Genomic DNA, 20,398 nt, shown 5'->3' with positions numbered 1-20,398 from the left:
TTTTCAGCTCTAAAATTCTGTCTTCAGTATTATCTACTCTATTAGAGAGACTTTCAACTGAACATTTTATTTGATATAGTGGATCTTTTTGTTCCAAAAGGTTTGTTGGGTTCTTTTTCAATACATCTATCTCCTTCTTAGATTTTTCATTTGTATTTTGTACTGACTTCTTAATTCATTCAGCTCTTTTTCCTCAGTTTCTTGGAATTCATTAATCATTTTTATAATCATTCTTTTGAATACTTTATCTAGTATTTCACCTGCTTCGATGTCTTTGCAGTCATTATCTGGTGAATTAAAATATATTTCTTGTATTCCTATGTTTTGGACTTCATGCATATGGTGGAATGGATTTCTCTTCTACTTTTACATGTGGGCCTTTTTAGTGCACATCCTCCTCTAACAAAGTGTCCTAGAGTGGAGTCCCCATAAGTGTGGTACCTGTAGCCTTGATGTTAGTTCTGACTTTACTGTAGGAAAAGATGTCCATGTGTGGGAAGCCATCCTGACACGTGACTGGGCGGCTCCTGTTAAGGGTCTGAGGCTTCTGGCTGTGTCGGAATTTTCCCGGCCCTTTCCTGATGAGAGAACCCGTCCATGTAGGGGTGTGACTGACCACTGACCCCAGGGGCCCAATCACTGACCCTGACCTTGGAGTGCAGTCCCCCCTCAACCTTCATTGGATGGAATTATCCCTTGAATTTCTTGTTCCCCAATAAAAGGCTACTCCCTGGCGTGTTCACTCTCTCTCTCTCCTGCTAGCCCTGAGTAATCCTTGCTGCCCTGCTGGGCAGTTAGAGGTTGGAGCCAGAGAGGGGAGCCGTCTTGGACCTGGCAATAGAAATAAGGTAACTGAGTCTGTGTGTTTTATTTCGATCTCTTCTAACGGCCCTTTCCTGATGAGAGAACCCGTCCATGTAGGGGTGTGACTGACCACTGACCCCAGGGGCCCAATCACTGACCCTGACCTTGGAGTGCAGTCCCCCCTCAACCTTCATTGGATGGAATTATCCCTTGAATTTCTTGTTCCCCAATAAAAGGCTACTCCCTGGCGTGTTCACTCTCTCTCTCTCCTGCTAGCCCTGAGTAATCCTTGCTGCCCTGCTGGGCAGTTAGAGGTTGGAGCCAGAGAGGGGAGCCGTCTTGGACCTGGCAATAGAAATAAGGTAACTGAGTCTGTGTGTTTTATTTCGATCTCTTCTAACTAACTTTATGCCAAGAACCTCATTAATGAAACCATTGCACAGGCCGCATGGTAGATCCATGGGATCTGAGGTACCCCCCACTGCCAGTCATGTCATTCTCACTTGGGGCCTGGCCATTAGTTTTGGGTCTTTGTCTGTTCTATTCTTTGTATTAAAGCATACTTGAAGTTTAAGTGTGATTAATCTGTGTGTGAAATGAGGTACACTATATTTTGGCTGGGTTTGGTTCAGCAGCAAAATCTCTAATCTGTGAGCTTGTAGTGTCCCTGTAGATTTTTATCACCTCACAGAGAAACAATAGCAACAACCCAAGCAACAAATACAGCATTCAAATAAAACCCTTGTCTGTTATGACATCTAGAACACGAATTACCACAGAAATGGGAACCATGGGGCCAGTGATTGCCAACAGCAAGAACAATGAGTAATTGTTAACTAGATCTGGCATAAATCAGCAGGTGTCAGTACTGATAACTGCAGCAACATAAATGGCAGGGGCACAATCCTATAAACTAGATAGGCCAAAAGATGGTGAAAATACAGCTCATTGAGAGAAAAAAGTGTGATAGGAAGGTTGAAGAAAGTTTAGAATGTTCAAAATGTGAACAGAGAAAAGCTGAAGAGATAAAGTGATGGTTCTTGAAAAGGAGGAGGAAAAATAGAAAAAAAAAGTAAAGGGAGAAGGAGAGAACAGAGAATATGGATGTTAAGGGAGAATAAAAGAGACCAAGAGAAAACAACAAACCCAAAGTAAACAAACCACACACCCTGACCCTCAAAGACACGGTGAGGGAGAATAATTGTCACAAAGAATGCTAAAAAGGAGAAAAAAGACACACACACACACACACACACACACACACACATCCACAAACCATGCAGCACAGCAAGAGTCACCACAAAGGAAAAAGGAGGAAAAAAATATTCTTAATGAAAAGTGAAAGAGCTGTCTCCACTGAGGAGGTCAGAACAGCTGACAAGGGTGACGTCACTGCTGTGCCCCGCTGTCCTTTCTGCCATCTTTTCTTGGGCCATGGGCTGGAAGAGAGCAGGCTGGGGTTGCTAACCGCTTGCTCTCCCGTGTGGCTCGCGGAGCTGCGGGCTGGAGTGGCTGGACGGACGGGGTAAGGGAGCTCTGGGTGTCCCCCCTCCCGGTGCGGGTGGGCTGCAGTGGGAAGTCCTGTTGGTTGGCGTCTGTCCCAGGGGGTGGCTGCGGCAGAGTCCTGTGGGGAGTTCCAGCAGGTGGGGCTAAGGTCTCATCAGGCCTCAGGGGCTCTGCTGGGCGGTGTCTGCTCTGGGGAGATTAGATCAGCACCCACAGGACCCCCTAGATGCCCATCTCTGTGGATCTGGTCCCAGGATCTTCTGAGAACTCTGCTGGTGGGCAGGGGGCCAGGCCCCGCACACTCTGCTGCCCGTGAACACCAGTCTAAAGAGAGAGATATAAGGAAATTATTGATATAAAATGTATTTAATATGAAAAATTAGAAAGAAAAAATGTTTTTGGATGAGAAAGTAATTTGTATGATAAAGTAACATTTTTGTGTGATAGTCCAAGATAAAGGAAAAACTAACACTAAGGTCATATCGGGCTGGAGTTGTGGCTCAGTGGCAGAGCACTTGCCGAGCATGTATGAGGCCCTGGGTTCAATTCTCAGCATATAAATAAATAAAAAATAAAGTACCTCAACAACTTAAAAAAAAACCAAAACCTAAGGTTGTAAACAAATTGTAGAATGTCTAAGTAGATTGCAGAATGTTTGTGGAAAGTAAAGCTCCAAAAGTTTGTATGGGTGATTAAGTTGGCTATGATTAGTTCAGTCGGTAATTAATATGGTCAGTAAAAATTATTTAAAGGGTTTTCTAAGGTCGGATTTTAATGCACTGATATAAAACAAAGTCTAAAACATTAATCTATTTTTATCTATCAAGATAATTTTTTATATCCATTAGGTTACACTGGGTGGGATTTATTGTATTTTTGGAAGGTAATAAGGAGATCATGATTGTTTAAAGATTGGCAATATGCATCATGGAAATTCTTTGCCACGTTGTCCACAAATAGAACGTGAAGAGCTCTTCTAGCTTTTAATTCATGTTGCAGATGTGATGCTGTGTTGTGTTCACTCACATTCACACAGATCCGGGAAATATCATATGAGAACTTTGTAAAATATATTTTAAAAAGAGGCAAAGATCAGCTTGAGAAATAGACACTTTACCTAAGATTTGTCCAGAGCCTCGCCTTCCCTGAGAGAAAGCTCTGCCTTCCGCCCTACTTCATGTCAGGATGACCCCAAAGTGGACTGGGCTTAAGCTCATTTAAAGGTGTGTTCCAAAGATAGGTTCTTGTTGTACAGATCACTGTGATCTCAAAGTAAACAAGGGATATAATAAAAAACTAAGTAAAGTTTGGGAAAATTATAAAAGTAATTTAAGGGGGGCTAGGGTTGTAGCTCAGTGGCTGAGTGCTTGCCTCACATGCGTGAGGAACTGGGTTCGATCCTCAGCACCACATACAAAAATATATAAATAAGACAAAGATATTGTGTTCATTTACAACTAAAAAAATAAAAATTTTAAAAAAATAAAAGTAATTTAAGATTGTAAAAGAGTTTTAAAAGAAAGTAAAATTTGTAAGGTTTCTTATATGTGATTGAGTTGATAAAGTTATGAATCTTTGTGGAGGCAAAATAGATATTAAATATATATTAGTGCAGTTTTAGAGATTATGTTTCTTGGTTCAAAGCTATTATATAAACCAAATATGTTTTTCCTCGTTAACTTTATTTACTTATTTTTGGTATCAAGGATTGAACTCAGAGGAACCTCAACCACTGAGCCATGTCCCCAGCCCTATTTTGTATTTTATTTAGAGACAGGGTCTCATTGAGTTGCTTAGGGATTTGCTTTTGCTGAGGCTGGCTTTGAACTTGAGATCTCCTGCCTCAGTCTCCCAAGCTGCTGAGATTAGCTCTTGTTAACTTCATTTTGTATTTTCTTTGTAAAACTTTATTACCTCTTTGTGTTTTGCAGAACACTGCTTCTATCAGAACAACCTGAGTGTATCTGAGACAATAAGCCATCACCTATAGGACAGAAAGAACACAAGGCTGAATTCCAGGGCTAATACTGACCCCAATTAAATGGAAGGGGCGACAACAAAACTATAGATATGCAGGTTGAAATCCAGTACTCCGACTTCAAGTGTTCCCAAGAAGGATCTCTGAGGAATCTCAGCTGACCCCAACAGAGGTAGGAACAGGGTCAGTTTTGACCAACTTGGTATTAAGCATGTGGTGACAGAGTGTGGCCAAAGCACAGCCACACATGGACATTAGGAAAAGGCATGGTCTCTTTAAGGTAACTTGAGGTGCACATTTGTGTCAGTCCTCCCCAAATCAGTGAAACTGCAAGGTTGGGAAGGAAGGGTCTTTACACAGGAGTGCCTGATAAATATCAAAATGAGCAGTCACACGTTGGTTTTGAATCAATTAGAGACCTACAGATCTTCCTAACGTCCTAATAGGAGGATTTGATCTGTGTTTCGAGGTTTTATTGTTGTTTTGTCTTTGTTTGTTTGCTGGTATGACTATCTAGCCCTGACACTTATTAGGAGCTACTATGTGGGCTCCCTTGTTTGGGAAAAACTGCAGAATTCCCCACCAAGGAAACTAAAGACCAGTTTTTAAGAGAATATGTGCTGGCCATATCCTCCACTTTATCATCTCTTGGGTAAAGGGACTCCTTTCTGAGACTCCTCCTCTGGAGTTTGCAATCGATAGATTGCCGCTCAACTACTTGGTTTAATCAAGACCTTAAGACCTGAGAGAAGAGAAGCTTCAATGGAGCTGGGAAGGACACTACCAGGTGCTCCTGACCACCAGGATGGCTATCCAGAATGCTAAGAAGGGGGAGTGCATTACCATGGATGGTTTCCCCCACAGAAAGTCAACAGGACTAGGATGCCTGGCAATGCCAAGGGGTACAGAAGCAAGATGAAAATGAGACGACAAGGTATAAAAAGAAAAGGGGGTTACGAAAAATAGAAAGTCCACTGGTCCACTTTCAGAATACAGTATTTAGTCTTCAATATAAAATTACTGAGGCTGTAAGAACAGCAGGTGAAGAGGAAATGGAACAGACGGCTACAGGCAGTTCACACCTGAGTCTGCCAGATCCCAGGCCCTTGACGCACAGGAGGTGAGGGAGAGGGGCTGGCCTGACCAAGACACACACAGGAGGTGAGGTAGCAGGACTGGCCTGACCACGAGACACACAGGTGAGGGAGAGGGACTGACCTGACCAAGAGACACACAGGAGGTGAGGGAGAGGGGCTGACCTGACCTAGAGACACACAGGAGGTGAGGGAGAGGGGCTGGCCTGACTAAGAGACACACAGGAGGTGAGGGAGAGGGACTGACCTGACCTAGAGACACACAGGAGGTGAGGAAGAGGGGCTGACCTGACCTAGACACACACAGGAGGTGGCTGAGGGGCTTCCAGGACATCTCACGGCACCGGGGGCCACCGCCTGCGTGCCAGGACAGTTTCCGCCAGCCCAAGCAGTCCTGCGTGGCAGAGAGGCTCCTCGGAGGAGGCCGTGTGTCTGCGCCCTTCTCCTGGGGTCCTAGGGAAGGGACCAGACTCTCTCCCCTGTCCTGAGCTGCCAGGCAGCAGCACTGGGCAAACCCGCTGCCAAGAGGGAGGATGGCTGCGGTGGGCGGGTGAGACACCGGGGCATCTGTGCTCTCCCTTCAGACACTCCCAAAACAACAGGGGGGGGCAGCCAAGGAACCTCCTGCTTCTCAGTTTATTCATATAAATTGCCTCCTTGGTGTTGAGAGCCACAGTTTAGTCAGAATGACGCCTGGCATTTTGCTAGAGGGAATGGTTGAAAGGTGACCCTGCTCCGGGAATAGGGCAGCTCGGGATTAGGGTGGATCCTGCTGCCTCAGGCGCCCGCTACTTTGGAGTTCCCGTTGAGTTCTCTCGGGGGTTCCGGGAGAATTGGCGCGCGGAGCCCGGTGGAGGGAGTGTGTTCCCGGGAAGTGTGTGTAGAGTGCTGGTGAGAGTTTGTGAATAAAGAGTTGCTGTTTGAACCTAAAGGCTTTGTGGCGGCTCGTTTATTTTGTGCCCAGCCAGACTGCGGCATTTGAAATATCTAGAAAGTCCACCATAGTTGCAGATATTTCCCCTGTAAATTGGAAATATTGTGGTTATTCAGTGACTACAAATAGAATACCTGCTTGACAAAAAATGCTCAAACTTCATGGAAGTATACGACACAGAAAATGAAATCCTGCACGACCCAGCCTTGCAGAGACCACAACAGTCACTCTACTGTCTTGTGCATGATTCGTGTAATAAGAATGAACTCCTGCTCTGTGTCGGTCCTCTAACTTGCTTATTTTACTTAGTATGTCTTGGACATCTTCCTGTGTGTGGGGGCCTCTCAAGGTTCCATTTTGGCACTAGCTAAACTTGGAGTTGAAACATCAATCAGGGAGTAGGGGTTGGGGTGGGCTTGATGGTGGAGCTCTTGCCCAGGAGGTGTAAGTCCCTGCACTCCGTCCCCGTGACGACAGGGCAGGGGACAGGAAAGCAGATTCTTAACCTGCCTGTGGGAATTTCCCCCCTTAGACTTCTGTCCCTCTTTCAAGGTTCGAAATACATGATCAGTAATCCAGAATTCTCTGGTTTATTAAACTTTCCTACCAAAATTTCTTTAAAAAATCAGTGTGAACTAAAATGATGACGCATTGGCCCCGTCTCATGTCCTCCCCCTCCTGCATCCCGTTCTAGCATCCCCAGGAGAACGGAAGGGGCAGGGAGGGAGGCTGGGCTCCACTCCCGGGCTGCACCCCGAGTCACCACCTGCGGCACAAGGTGGGGCTGCAGATGGAGACTCCAGAGAGGTGGGCGGGATGCTGGTTTTTCCTGAGGCCCTTTTGGGATCCGACCCTGAGAATCCTCCCCACAGAGGCTGGGGGAGGCTGTGAAGCAGGGATTTCCTTGAGCGCATCCACGCTGGGGGACGGCGGCTAGGAAGAGAGCCGTCAAGCTCGGTGAACCACAGGGTGCGCCCACTGGAGAGGCCGCTCTCAGGGGTGCCAGCCGAGGGGCACCCAGCAGGGCGCCTGTCCAAAGCTGGTGAGCCCTGCTCCTGGAACTGGGCGTGCCAAGGAAGCGGCAGCATGGTGCCTCCTGGGATGCTGGCGGGGGCCAGGGGCATGGGAGCGAGGCGCAGAGAGCTGACCTCCAACAGGCTCCCCGCTGCACGCCCAGGAGCTCTCCTCCCAGGAGCGCTGGCAGTGTCCGTGGATGGTCAGGCCATCTACACGGGGACCTAGACCCTTGACTCCTCCCTTCAACTTGCCGCGCTGACCATCAGCTCCGTGTGGTGCTGCCTGGGGACGCAGGAGGACGGAGTCTGATCTCAGAAGCCCTAGTGTGAGGCCCGGGCTGGCGGGGGCTCCGCGGATGTCCTTTTTGAGGCTCTGTCCCTCCTCCCACAGGTGCTTTTGCAGGAGTGAACACTGGACCTTGTCCAATGCCCCGGCAACATCTGTTGACATGATCATTGTCAAACATTTTTAATTTTATTTTTAGTTTAATAGTATCTTTAAAATGTTGAACCAAGCTGCGATGCTTGGGGTAACACTCCTGGTCAGGGGCTCATCCTTACCTCCTTCTGGGATGCAGCTGCCCGGGATTCGGCTCAGAACCCTGCTGTGTGCCCGTCTAGCCGGGTCTGCCCATTCCTGTGTGTGGCTGTGGTACAGGCAGTGCTGGCTTCGTGGGATGACCGGCATCTTCCCTGCCCTTTAGTGTTGTGGGCGCCTTGGTGCAGAAGGGTGTTTTCCCTCCCCTTCATGTTAGTTAAATTCACCAGTGAAGATGTCTGGACTTTGGGTTCTGTTGTGGGAAAGTTTCAGCTACAAATTCAATTGTTTAATAGGCGTGGGGTCACGGGGGTGTGCATTTTGGCTGTGAGCAAGCCCTGGCGATGTGAAGGAATTGGTTCACGCCATCGGGGGCGCCAGATCGATCAGCTGTTCTTTGGACCCTTTATCATCCTTGCCATGTCCAAAGAACCTGTCATGATGTCCCCTCCTTGTTCCTGATGTTGGCACTTAGTGTCACCTCCCTTTTCTTCTCATGGCTCTGACCCAGGGTCCATCACTTGTGTTGAGGTACCTTAAGAACTAGCTTCTGGTTGTCCACCCTCTGTTTTCTCCCCACTGATCTCCTCTGCGATCCTGATTTGCCCCTTTCTTCTATTTACTTTGGGCGAGTTCCATCTTCTTGTTCCAGCTTTTCCGGGTGACCAGGGGGTCGTGGGTCTGGAACATCTTCTTTCCTAGGTCAGGCATTTAGTGCTGGAAAAGCCCTGCCCAGCGGCCGCAGGCTCTGACGGGCCACTCTCCTCTGCCCTCAGGTTTCCTGTTTGACGTCTTCTTTGAAGCCTGGTTGTTTTCCATGTGTCCTTTGATTTCCTGGTTCCCAGGTGGGTCCTGCTGCCCAGCCCCTTTGCTCCTTGACTCAGAACTGAGCTTCCTCATGTCCGGGACGTGGTCCACCGTGTCCAGGGGGTTGGCTGCTTCTCCTTGCTTCGTTTTATTGGAGGGAGGTTAGGTGCCAGGTGGCATCGGCTCCCATGAGGGCCATAAGCCACGCCTGCCTGGGGCAAGGTGCTGGCCGCTGGGGCACACTGTGGACGCCCTTCCACGCAGTCGTCCTGCTGAGGCTGACCTGCTCACCCCAGCCTCCCCACGTCCATGGCTCGCCAGGGAGGCTATGCTTTCTCAGGGTTTGTGCTTCTCCCTGCAAACCATTTTTCTCTGGATCCTTCTCTGGTCTCCAGCTCTCTGGTGTCCCCAGGTTGGGAGGTCCCCAAACAGGAGCTTCTCTGGTGTGGGCCGAGGGTCCTGGCCTTGGCCCCTCTGGGAGCAGCCATTCTGTGGCAAAGGCTCTGGGGCTCCTGGTGGGGTCTGCTGCCTCAGCCCCTGGCCTGCCCTCCCCTCTTCCTTCATGTCCATGTTTGGTGGCAATAAGCCACCAAATGACTTCAGAGGAACAGCCCATCCGACACACGGATTCCAGGCACCCTGCTGTCCGAGCTGTGCCTCCCTGGAGCCTGTCAGTGTCTGGGACATTCTCTGAGGCCCACGAGGCCCAGGAGCTCGTGGCCTGTGTGCTGGGGATGGGACAGTCACAGCTCAGAGGACTGCAGCCAGAGGACCGCAGTCGGGGGGCAGATGGAGAGCACAGCCCTCCCTTGGAAGTCCTCCCAGGCACCCCCCTGACTGAGGAGAGGTGGGGTCTGCGGGGCCACGTGCCTTGGCTCACTCCTACCCACGACGTGACACGATGACCTTCCACGTCTCACCCAGACGTTCACAGGCAGCTCCACCTCGCGGCTTCCCCCTCAAACGCCGGCAAGAAGAGACGCCCACAAGGGGCTTCAGTGGAGCTGGGGCTGCTGGCCGGGTCCTCGGAAGTCCAGGGGCCAGGAGCAACGACAGGCAAGAGCTGTGCCCGGGACGCTGGGGTGGGAGGCAGCCGCGCCCACGGGGAGTCCCGCCGTGGGTTCTGGTGATGGGAAGCCGACCTGATCAACAGTGACACCACAGGAACATGGTGCTGGGGAGCCCGTGCCTGGGAGAGGGTCGCTCCCCCGTCCCCAGGGCCAGCTTCTCCTCAGGGAGCCTGATCAACCCCGGGTCCCCGTCTCTCAGACTGTAAAGAGCTTTCTCCAGGAGTCTCCCTCTCCTGAAATGTAAGCATCCCTGCCCGAGGCAGGCTTTTACGGCCAGACAGGTGCCTGTAAAGACTCTGTTCCACTTGGACACTTTCTGGACTCGGTAGGGATGCAGCTGCATCATCGAATTGCTAGGCCAATCAGCAGCTGTCTAAACTGCAACGTGTGGGCTGAGTTCTCAGAACTGCAGCTCCCAGGGAGGCAGACTCGAGTCCTCCCGAGTTCCTGCTGCCTGTGGTGAAGGCCACTTCACAATGACACTCTCAGACGTTCGACTGTCCTTGTTCTACACCTGTGAACGACTTATCATCAATTCCCTGTGCAAGGCCCTTGGTCACGTAGGCCAGGAATCCAAACCCACCAACGTTGTCCTGGTTAAGAAACGATGTCAAATTTCCCGTGAAAGCCCCAGTAACTCCAGCTTGGGGCCCATCTGGGTCGGCTGGGTAAATAAACCTGAGTCCCCAGCCCTCCTGGGTGCTCGGTCTCCTGCTGAGCATGATTTCCACAACACTGGACTCCTATCAATCAATACACTGGGCCAGGTGGTCACTCCAGGAAGGCCCAGCGATTCAGACCAGCCAGCGCCTTTCAACCTTTAGTCATCTTTATTCTCCATCAAAGATTTTCAGAGGAGAACTTTGTGAGCAGCCAGAATGTGGGTGGAAGAGCTCTGTGTGTCCCTGGGGAGCCAGACCCACCTCCGAGGAAAATGATGGCTGTGCTCTTGAGAGTGGAGTGGCGTCCCAAGGAAGCATGGACGGGTGAGGCTCGGGCAGGACCCAAGGGGTCCTTTGTGTCTCTTGGTCAAGACAGTCCTGCTCCCTCACCTCCTGTGTGTCTCTTCGTCAGGACAGCCCCTCTCCCTCACCTCCTGTGTGTCTCTTGGTCAGGTCAGTCCCTCTCCCTCACCTCCTGTGTGTCTCTAGGTCAGGCCAGCCCCTCTCCCTCACCTCCTGTGTGTCTCTTGGTCAGGACAGTCCTGCTCCCTCACCTCCTGTGTGTCTCTTGGTCAGGACAGCCCCTCTCCCTCACCTCCTGTGTGTCTCTTGGTCAGGCCAGCCCCTCTCCCTCACCTCCTGTGTGTCTCTTGGTCAAGACAGTCCTGCTCCCTCACCTCCTGTGTGTCTCTTGGTCAGGACAGCCCCTCTCCCTCACCTCCTGTGTGTCTCTTGGTCAGGTCAGCCCCTCTCCCTCACCTCCTGTGTGTCTCTTGGTCAAGACAGTCCTGCTCCCTCACCTCCTGTGTGTCTCTTGGTCAGGTCAGCCCCTCTCCCTCACCTCCTGTGTGTCTCTTGGTCAGGTCAGTCCCTCTCCCTCACCTCCTGTGTGTCTCTAGGTCAGGTCAGTCCCTCTCCCTCACCTCCTGTGTGTCTCTTGGTCAGGTCAGCCCCTCTCCCTCACCTCCTGTGTGTCTCTTGGTCAGGCCAGCCCCTCTCCCTCACCTCCTGTGTGTCTCTTGGTCAGGTCAGCCCCTCTCCCTCACCTCCTGTGTGTCTCTAGGTCAGGTCAGTCCCTCTTCCTCACCTCCTGTCTGTCTCTTGGTCAGGTCAGCCCCTCTCCCTCACCTCCTGTGTGTCTCTTGGTCAGGTCAGCCCCTCTCCCTCACCTCCTGTGTGTCTCTTGGTCAGGTCAGCCCTCTCCCTCACCTCCTGTGTGTCTCTTGGTCAGGTCAGCCCCTCTCCCTCACCTCCTGTGTGTCTCTTGGTCAGGTCAGCCCTCTCCCTCACCTCCTGTGTGTCTCTTGGTCAGGTCAGCCCCTCTCCCTCACCTCCTGTGTGTCTCTTGGTCAGGTCAGCCCCTCTCCCTCACCTCCTGTGTGTCTCTTTGTGAGGTCAGCCCCTCTCCCTCACCTCCTGTGTGTCTCTTGGTCAAGACAGTCCTGCTCCCTCACCTCCTGTGTGTCTCTTGGTCAGGTCAGCCCCTCTCCCTCACCTCCTGTGTGTCTCTTGGTCAGGTCAGCCCCTCTCCCTCACCTCCTGTGTGTCTCTTGGTGAGGTCAGCCCCTCTCCCTCACCTCCTGTGTGTCTCTTTGTGAGGTCAGCCCCTCTCCCTCACCTCCTGTGTTGATGTTTATTAATTTCTGCCATTTTGGTTAATTGATAATGTTTTCTTTGGTCCTGTTTATCATTCACTTAGCTAATTCTCAAAGGAGATTGGGTTTTTGTGAGCTCTGGTGTTTGTTTTTATTTCTTCTGCAGTAAGTATTTCTGTAAGGTTTCTCTGAAGTGCTGGCTTAGCAGTCATGAATTCTTTTAGTTTCTTGTTATCTTGGATGGTTTTCATTTCTTCTATAATTCTGAAGCATAGCTTTGCAGATATAGCAATCTTGGTTGAAAGTTTTTTCTTTCAGGACTTGGAACATCATTCCATGACCTCCTGGATTTTAAAGTTTGTGTTGAGAAATCAGAAATAATCATGATTGGCCTCTCTCTAAATGTTACCTGATATTTTTTCTTGAGGCTTTTAAAATTCTATCCTTGCTTCTATACTAGGAATTTTTATTGTTTCTTTTTAATCTTATCTATTAGGAGTTCTTAATGATTCCTATATCTGAATGTTCATCTCATTCTCAAAGTCTGGAAATTTTTCTATTACGATTTCCTTGAAGAAGTTATTTATGCCATTAGCCATATCTCATAACCCTCTTAAATTCCAGTGATTCTTAAATTTGGTCTCTTAATGTTGCAGAGTTCTTGGATTTTCTGGTCATGGCTATTTATTTTTCTTTTCTTTATTACTGTATGAATAATTAAGGCTACCAACTTTGTTTTTCAGCTCTAAAATTCTGTCTTCAGTATTATCTACTCTATTAGAGAGACTTTCAACTGAACATTTTATTTGATATAGTGGATCTTTTTGTTCCAAAAGGTTTGTTGGGTTCTTTTTCAATACATCTATCTCCTTCTTAGATTTTTCATTTGTATTTTGTACTGACTTCTTAATTCATTCAGCTCTTTTTCCTCAGTTTCTTGGAATTCATTAATCATTTTTATAATCATTCTTTTGAATACTTTATCTAGTATTTCACCTGCTTCGATGTCTTTGCAGTCATTATCTGGTGAATTAGGAGGTGTTGTGTTACTGTTTTTAAAAATATATTTCTTGTATTCCTATGTTTTGGACTTTATGCATATGGTGGAATGGATTTCTCTTCTACTTTTACATGTGGGCCTTTTTAGTGCACATCCTCCTCTAACAAAGTGTCCTAGAGTGGAGTCCCCATAAGTGTGGTACCTGTAGCCTTGATGTTAGTTCTGACTTTACTGTAGGAAAAGATGTCCATGTGTGGGAAGCCATCCTGACACGTGACTGGGCGGCTCCTGTTAAGGGTCTGAGGCTTCTGGCTGTGTCGGAATTTTCCCGGCCCTTTCCTGATGAGAGAACCCGTCCATGTAGGGGTGTGACTGACCACTGACCCCAGGGGCCCAATCACTGACCCTGACCTTGGAGTGCAGTCCCCCCTCAACCTTCATTGGATGGAATTATCCCTTGAATTTCTTGTTCCCCAATAAAAGGCTACTCCCTGGCGTGTTCACTCTCTCTCTCTCCTGCTAGCCCTGAGTAATCCTTGCTGCCCTGCTGGGCAGTTAGAGGTTGGAGCCAGAGAGGGGAGCCGTCTTGGACCTGGCAATAGAAATAAGGTAACTGAGTCTGTGTGTTTTATTTCGATCTCTTCTAACTAACTTTATGCCAAGAACCTCATTAATGAAACCATTGCACAGGCCGCATGGTAGATCCATGGGATCTGAGGTACCCCCCACTGCCAGTCATGTCATTCTCACTTGGGGCCTGGCCATTAGTTTTGGGTCTTTGTCTGTTCTATTCTTTGTATTAAAGCATACTTGAAGTTTAAGTGTGATTAATCTGTGTGTGAAATGAGGTACACTATATTTTGGCTGGGTTTGGTTCAGCAGCAAAATCTCTAATCTGTGAGCTTGTAGTGTCCCTGTAGATTTTTATCACCTCACAGAGAAACAATAGCAACAACCCAAGCAACAAATACAGCATTCAAATAAAACCCTTGTCTGTTATGACATCTAGAACACGAATTACCACAGAAATGGGAACCATGGGGCCAGTGATTGCCAACAGCAAGAACAATGAGTAATTGTTAACTAGATCTGGCATAAATCAGCAGGTGTCAGTACTGATAACTGCAGCAACATAAATGGCAGGGGCACAATCCTATAAACTAGATAGGCCAAAAGATGGTGAAAATACAGCTCATTGAGAGAAAAAAGTGTGATAGGAAGGTTGAAGAAAGTTTAGAATGTTCAAAATGTGAACAGAGAAAAGCTGAAGAGATAAAGTGATGGTTCTTGAAAAGGAGGAGGAAAAATAGAAAAAAAAAGTAAAGGGAGAAGGAGAGAACAGAGAATATGGATGTTAAGGGAGAATAAAAGAGACCAAGAGAAAACAACAAACCCAAAGTAAACAAACCACACACCCTGACCCTCAAAGACACGGTGAGGGAGAATAATTGTCACAAAGAATGCTAAAAAGGAGAAAAAAGACACACACACACACACACACACACACACACACATCCACAAACCATGCAGCACAGCAAGAGTCACCACAAAGGAAAAAGGAGGAAAAAAATATTCTTAATGAAAAGTGAAAGAGCTGTCTCCACTGAGGAGGTCAGAACAGCTGACAAGGGTGACGTCACTGCTGTGCCCCGCTGTCCTTTCTGCCATCTTTTCTTGGGCCATGGGCTGGAAGAGAGCAGGCTGGGGTTGCTAACCGCTTGCTCTCCCGTGTGGCTCGCGGAGCTGCGGGCTGGAGTGGCTGGACGGACGGGGTAAGGGAGCTCTGGGTGTCCCCCCTCCCGGTGCGGGTGGGCTGCAGTGGGAAGTCCTGTTGGTTGGCGTCTGTCCCAGGGGGTGGCTGCGGCAGAGTCCTGTGGGGAGTTCCAGCAGGTGGGGCTAAGGTCTCATCAGGCCTCAGGGGCTCTGCTGGGCGGTGTCTGCTCTGGGGAGATTAGATCAGCACCCACAGGACCCCCTAGATGCCCATCTCTGTGGATCTGGTCCCAGGATCTTCTGAGAACTCTGCTGGTGGGCAGGGGGCCAGGCCCCGCACACTCTGCTGCCCGTGAACACCAGTCTAAAGAGAGAGATATAAGGAAATTATTGATATAAAATGTATTTAATATGAAAAATTAGAAAGAAAAAATGTTTTTGGATGAGAAAGTAATTTGTATGATAAAGTAACATTTTTGTGTGATAGTCCAAGATAAAGGAAAAACTAACACTAAGGTCATATCGGGCTGGAGTTGTGGCTCAGTGGCAGAGCACTTGCCGAGCATGTATGAGGCCCTGGGTTCAATTCTCAGCATATAAATAAATAAAAAATAAAGTACCTCAACAACTTAAAAAAAAACCAAAACCTAAGGTTGTAAACAAATTGTAGAATGTCTAAGTAGATTGCAGAATGTTTGTGGAAAGTAAATCTCCAAAAGTTTGTATGGGTGATTAAGTTGGCTATGATTAGTTCAGTCGGTAATTAATATGGTCAGTAAAAATTATTTAAAGGGTTTTCTAAGGTCGGATTTTAATGCACTGATATAAAACAAAGTCTAAAACATTGATCTATTTTTATCTATCAAGATAATTTTTTATATCCATTAGGTTACACTGGGTGGGATTTATTGTATTTTTGGAAGGTAATAAGGAGATCATGATTGTTTAAAGATTGGCAATATGCATCATGGAAATTCTTTGCCACGTTGTCCACAAATAGAACGTGAAGAGCTCTTCTAGCTTTTAATTCATGTTGCAGATGTGATGCTGTGTTGTGTTCACTCACATTCACACAGATCCGGGAAATATCATATGAGAACTTTGTAAAATATATTTTAAAAAGAGGCAAAGATCAGCTTGAGAAATAGACACTTTACCTAAGATTTGTCCAGAGCCTCGCCTTCCCTGAGAGAAAGCTCTGCCTTCCGCCCTACTTCATGTCAGGATGACCCCAAAGTGGACTGGGCTTAAGCTCATTTAAAGGTGTGTTCCAAAGATAGGTTCTTGTTGTACAGATCACTGTGATCTCAAAGTAAACAAGGGATATAATAAAAAACTAAGTAAAGTTTGGGAAAATTATAAAAGTAATTTAAGGGGGGCTAGGGTTGTAGCTCAGTGGCTGAGTGCTTGCCTCACATGCGTGAGGAACTGGGTTCGATCCTCAGCACCACATACAACTAAAAAAATAAAAATTTTAAAAAAATAAAAGTAATTTAAGATTGTAAAAGAGTTTTAAAAGAAAGTAAAATTTGTAAGGTTTCTTATATGTGATTGAGTTGATAAAGTTATGAATCTTTGTGGAGGCAAAATAGATATTAAATATATATTAGTGCAGTTTTAGAGATTATGTTTCTTGGTTCAAAGCTATTATATAAACCAAATATGTTTTTCCTCTTGTTAACTTTATTTACTTATTTTTGGTATCAAGGATTGAACTCAGAGGAACCTCAACCACTGAGCCATGTCCCCAGCCCTATTTTGTATTTTATTTAGAGACAGGGTCTCATTGAGTTGCTTAGGGATTTGCTTTTGCTGAGGCTGGCTTTGAACTTGAGATCTCCTGCCTCAGTCTCCCAAGCTGCTGAGATTAGCTCTTGTTAACTTCATTTTGTATTTTCCTTGTAAAACTTTATTACCTCTTTGTGTTTTGCAGAACACTGCTTCTATCAGAACAACCTGAGTGTATCTGAGACAATAAGCCATCACCTATAGGACAGAAAGAACACAAGGCTGAATTCCAGGGCTAATACTGACCCCAATTAAATGGAAGGGGCGACAACAAAACTATAGATATGCAGGTTGAAATCCAGTACTCCGACTTCAAGTGTTCCCAAGAAGGATCTCTGAGGAATCTCAGCTGACCCCAACAGAGGTAGGAACAGGGTCAGTTTTGACCAACTTGGTATTAAGCATGTGGTGACAGAGTGTGGCCAAAGCACAGCCACACATGGACATTAGGAAAAGGCATGGTCTCTTTAAGGTAACTTGAGGTGCACATTTGTGTCAGTCCTCCCCAAATCAGTGAAACTGCAAGGTTGGGAAGGAAGGGTCTTTACACAGGAGTGCCTGATAAATATCAAAATGAGCAGTCACACGTTGGTTTTGAATCAATTAGAGACCTACAGATCTTCCTAACGTCCTAATAGGAGGATTTGATCTGTGTTTCGAGGTTTTATTGTTGTTTTGTCTTTGTTTGTTTGCTGGTATGACTATCTAGCCCTGACACTTATTAGGAGCTACTATGTGGGCTCCCTTGTTTGGGAAAAACTGCAGAATTCCCCACCAAGGAAACTAAAGACCAGTTTTTAAGAGAATATGTGCTGGCCATATCCTCCACTTTATCATCTCTTGGGTAAAGGGACTCCTTTCTGAGACTCCTCCTCTGGAGTTTGCAATCGATAGATTGCCGCTCAACTACTTGGTTTAATCAAGACCTTAAGACCTGAGAGAAGAGAAGCTTCAATGGAGCTGGGAAGGACACTACCAGGTGCTCCTGACCACCAGGATGGCTATCCAGAATGCTAAGAAGGGGGAGTGCATTACCATGGATGGTTTCCCCCACAGAAAGTCAACAGGACTAGGATGCCTGGCAATGCCAAGGGGTACAGAAGCAAGATGAAAATGAGACGACAAGGTATAAAAAGAAAAGGGGGTTACGAAAAATAGAAAGTCCACTGGTCCACTTTCAGAATACAGTATTTAGTCTTCAATATAAAATTACTGAGGCTGTAAGAACAGCAGGTGAAGAGGAAATGGAACAGACGGCTACAGGCAGTTCACACCTGAGTCTGCCAGATCCCAGGCCCTTGACGCACAGGAGGTGAGGGAGAGGGGCTGGCCTGACTAAGAGACACACAGGAGGTGAGGTAGCAGGACTGGCCTGACCACGAGACACACAGGTGAGGGAGAGGGACTGACCTGACCAAGAGACACACAGGAGGTGAGGGAGAGGGGCTGACCTGACCTAGAGACACACAGGAGGTGAGGGAGAGGGGCTGGCCTGACTAAGAGACACACAGGAGGTGAGGGAGAGGGACTGACCTGACCTAGAGACACACAGGAGGTGAGGGAGAGGGGCTGACCTGACCTAGAGACACACAGGAGGTGAGGGAGAGGGGCTGACCTGACCTAGAGACACACAGGAGGTGAGGGAGAGGGGCTGGCCTGACCAAGAGACACACAGGAGGTGAGGGAGAGGGGCTGACCTGACCAAGAGACACACAGGAGGTGAGGGAGAGGGGCTGGCCTGACCAAGAGACACACAGGAGGTGAGGGAGAGGGGCTGACCTCACAAAGAGACACACAGGAGGTGAGGGAGAGGGACTGACCTGACCAAGAGACACACAGGAGGTGAGGGAGAGGGGCTGACCTGACCAAGAGACACACAGGAGGTGAGGGAGAGGGACTGACCTGACCAAGAGACACACAGGAGGTGAGGGAGAGGGACTGACCTGACCAAGAGACACACAGGAGGTGAGGGAGAGGGGCTGGCCTGACCAAGAGACACACAGGAGGTGAGGGAGAGGGACTGACCTGACCAAGAGACACACAGGAGGTGAGGGAGAGGGCTGCCTGACCAAGAGACACACAGGAGGTGAGGGAGAGGGGCTGACCTGACCAAGAGACACACAGGAGGTGAGGGAGAGGGGCTGACCTGACCAAGAGACACACAGGAGGTGAGGGAGAGGGGCTGACCTGACCAAGAGACACACAGGAGGTGAGGGAGCAGGACTGTCTTGACCAAGAGACACACAGGAGGTGAGGGAGAGGGGCTGACCTGACCAAGAGACACACAGGAGGTGAGGGAGAGGGGCTGACCTGACCAAGAGACACACAGGAGGTGAGGGAGAGGGACTGACCTGACCAAGAGACACACAGGAGGTGAGGGAGAGGGGCTGACCTGACCAAGAGACACACAGGAGGTGAGGGAGAGGGGCTGACCTGACCAAGAGACACACAGGAGGTGAGGGAGAGGGGCTGACCTGACCAAGAGACACACAGGAGGTGAGGGAGAGGGGCTGACCTGACCAAGAGACACACAGGAGGTGAGGGAGAGGGGCTGGCCTGACCAAGAGACACACAGGAGGTGAGGGAGAGGGCTGACCTGACCAAGAGACACACAGGAGGTGAGGGAGAGGGACTGACCTGACCAAGAGACACACAGGAGGTGAGGGAGAGGGACTGACCTGACCAAGAGACACACAGGAGGTGAGGGAGAGGGACTGACCTGACCAAGAGACACACAGGAGGTGAGGGAGAGGGGCTGACCTGACCTAGAGACACACAGGAGGTGAGGGAGAGGGGCTGGCCTGACCAAGAGACACACAGGAGGTGAGGGAGAGGGGCTGACCTGACCTAGAGACACACAGGAGGTGAGGGAGAGGGGCTGACCTGACCTAGAGACACACAGGAGGTGAGGGAGAGGGGCTGACCTGACCAAGAGACACACAGGAGGTGAGGGAGAGGGGCTGACCTGACCAAGAGACACACAGGAGGTGAGGGAGAGGGGCTGACCTGACCAAGAGACACACAGGAGGTGAGGGAGAGGGGCTGACCTGACCAAGAGACACACAGGAGGTGAGGGAGAGGGACTGACCTGACCAAGAGACACACAGGAGGTGAGGGAGAGGGACTGACCTGACCAAGAGACACACAGGAGGTGAGGGAGAGGACTGCCTGACCAAGAGACACACAGGAGGTGAGGGAGAGGGACTGACCTGACCAAGAGACACACAGGAGGTGAGGGAGAGGGACTGACCTGACCAAGAGACACACAGGAGGTGAGGGAGAGGGACTGACCTGACCAAGAGACACACAGGAGGTGAGGGAGAGGGGCTGACCTGACCAAGAGACACACAGGAGGTGAGGGAGAGGGACTGACCTGACCAAGAGACACACAGGAGGTGAGGGAGAGGGGCTGACCTGACCAAGAGACACACAGGAGGTGAGGGAGAGGGGCTGACCTGACCAAGAGACACACAGGAGGTGAGGGAGAGGGGCTGTCCTGACCAAGAGACACACAGGAGGTGAGGGAGAGGGGCTGACCTGACCAAGAGACACACAGGAGGTGAGGGAGAGGGGCTGACCTCACAAAGAGACACACAGGAGGTGAGGGAGAGGGGCTGACCTGACATAGAGACACACAGGAGGTGAGGGAGAGGGACTGACCTGACCAAGAGACACACAGGAGGTGAGGGAGAGGGGCTGGCCTGACCAAGAGACACACAGGAGGTGAGGGAGAGGGGCTGACCTGACCAAGAGACACACAGGAGGTGAGGGAGAGGGGCTGGCCTGACCAAGAGACACACAGGAGGTGAGGGAGAGGGCTGACCTGACCAAGAGACACACAGGAGGTGAGGGAGAGGGGCTGACCTGACCTAGAGACACACAGGAGGTGAGGG

At 49.1% G+C, this 20,398-nt stretch overlaps 1 long non-coding RNA gene across 1 annotated transcript; it reads left to right on the top strand.

The window, feature by feature from the left end:
• The first annotated feature begins 1,387 nt into the window (after nucleotides 1–1,387).
• Nucleotides 1,388–17,089, top strand: LOC131424650 (uncharacterized). The gene is made up of 3 exons (XR_009228020.1): nucleotides 1,388–2,329; nucleotides 4,242–4,460; nucleotides 16,651–17,089. It is a non-coding gene; the product is annotated as an uncharacterized LOC131424650 (long non-coding RNA).
• The last annotated feature ends 3,309 nt before the right edge of the window (nucleotides 17,090–20,398 follow it).

Source organism: Marmota monax, unplaced genomic scaffold (assembly GCF_021218885.2).
Source record: "Marmota monax isolate L192 unplaced genomic scaffold, Marmota_monax_Labrador192_F-V1.1 WCK01_AAM20220418_F8-fsc00230, whole genome shotgun sequence".
In the NCBI taxonomy this organism is placed as follows: Eukaryota; Metazoa; Chordata; class Mammalia; order Rodentia; family Sciuridae; genus Marmota; species Marmota monax.
Note: the sequence above shows the minus strand (reverse complement) of the source record. Positions and strands in the feature narration are given on the sequence as shown.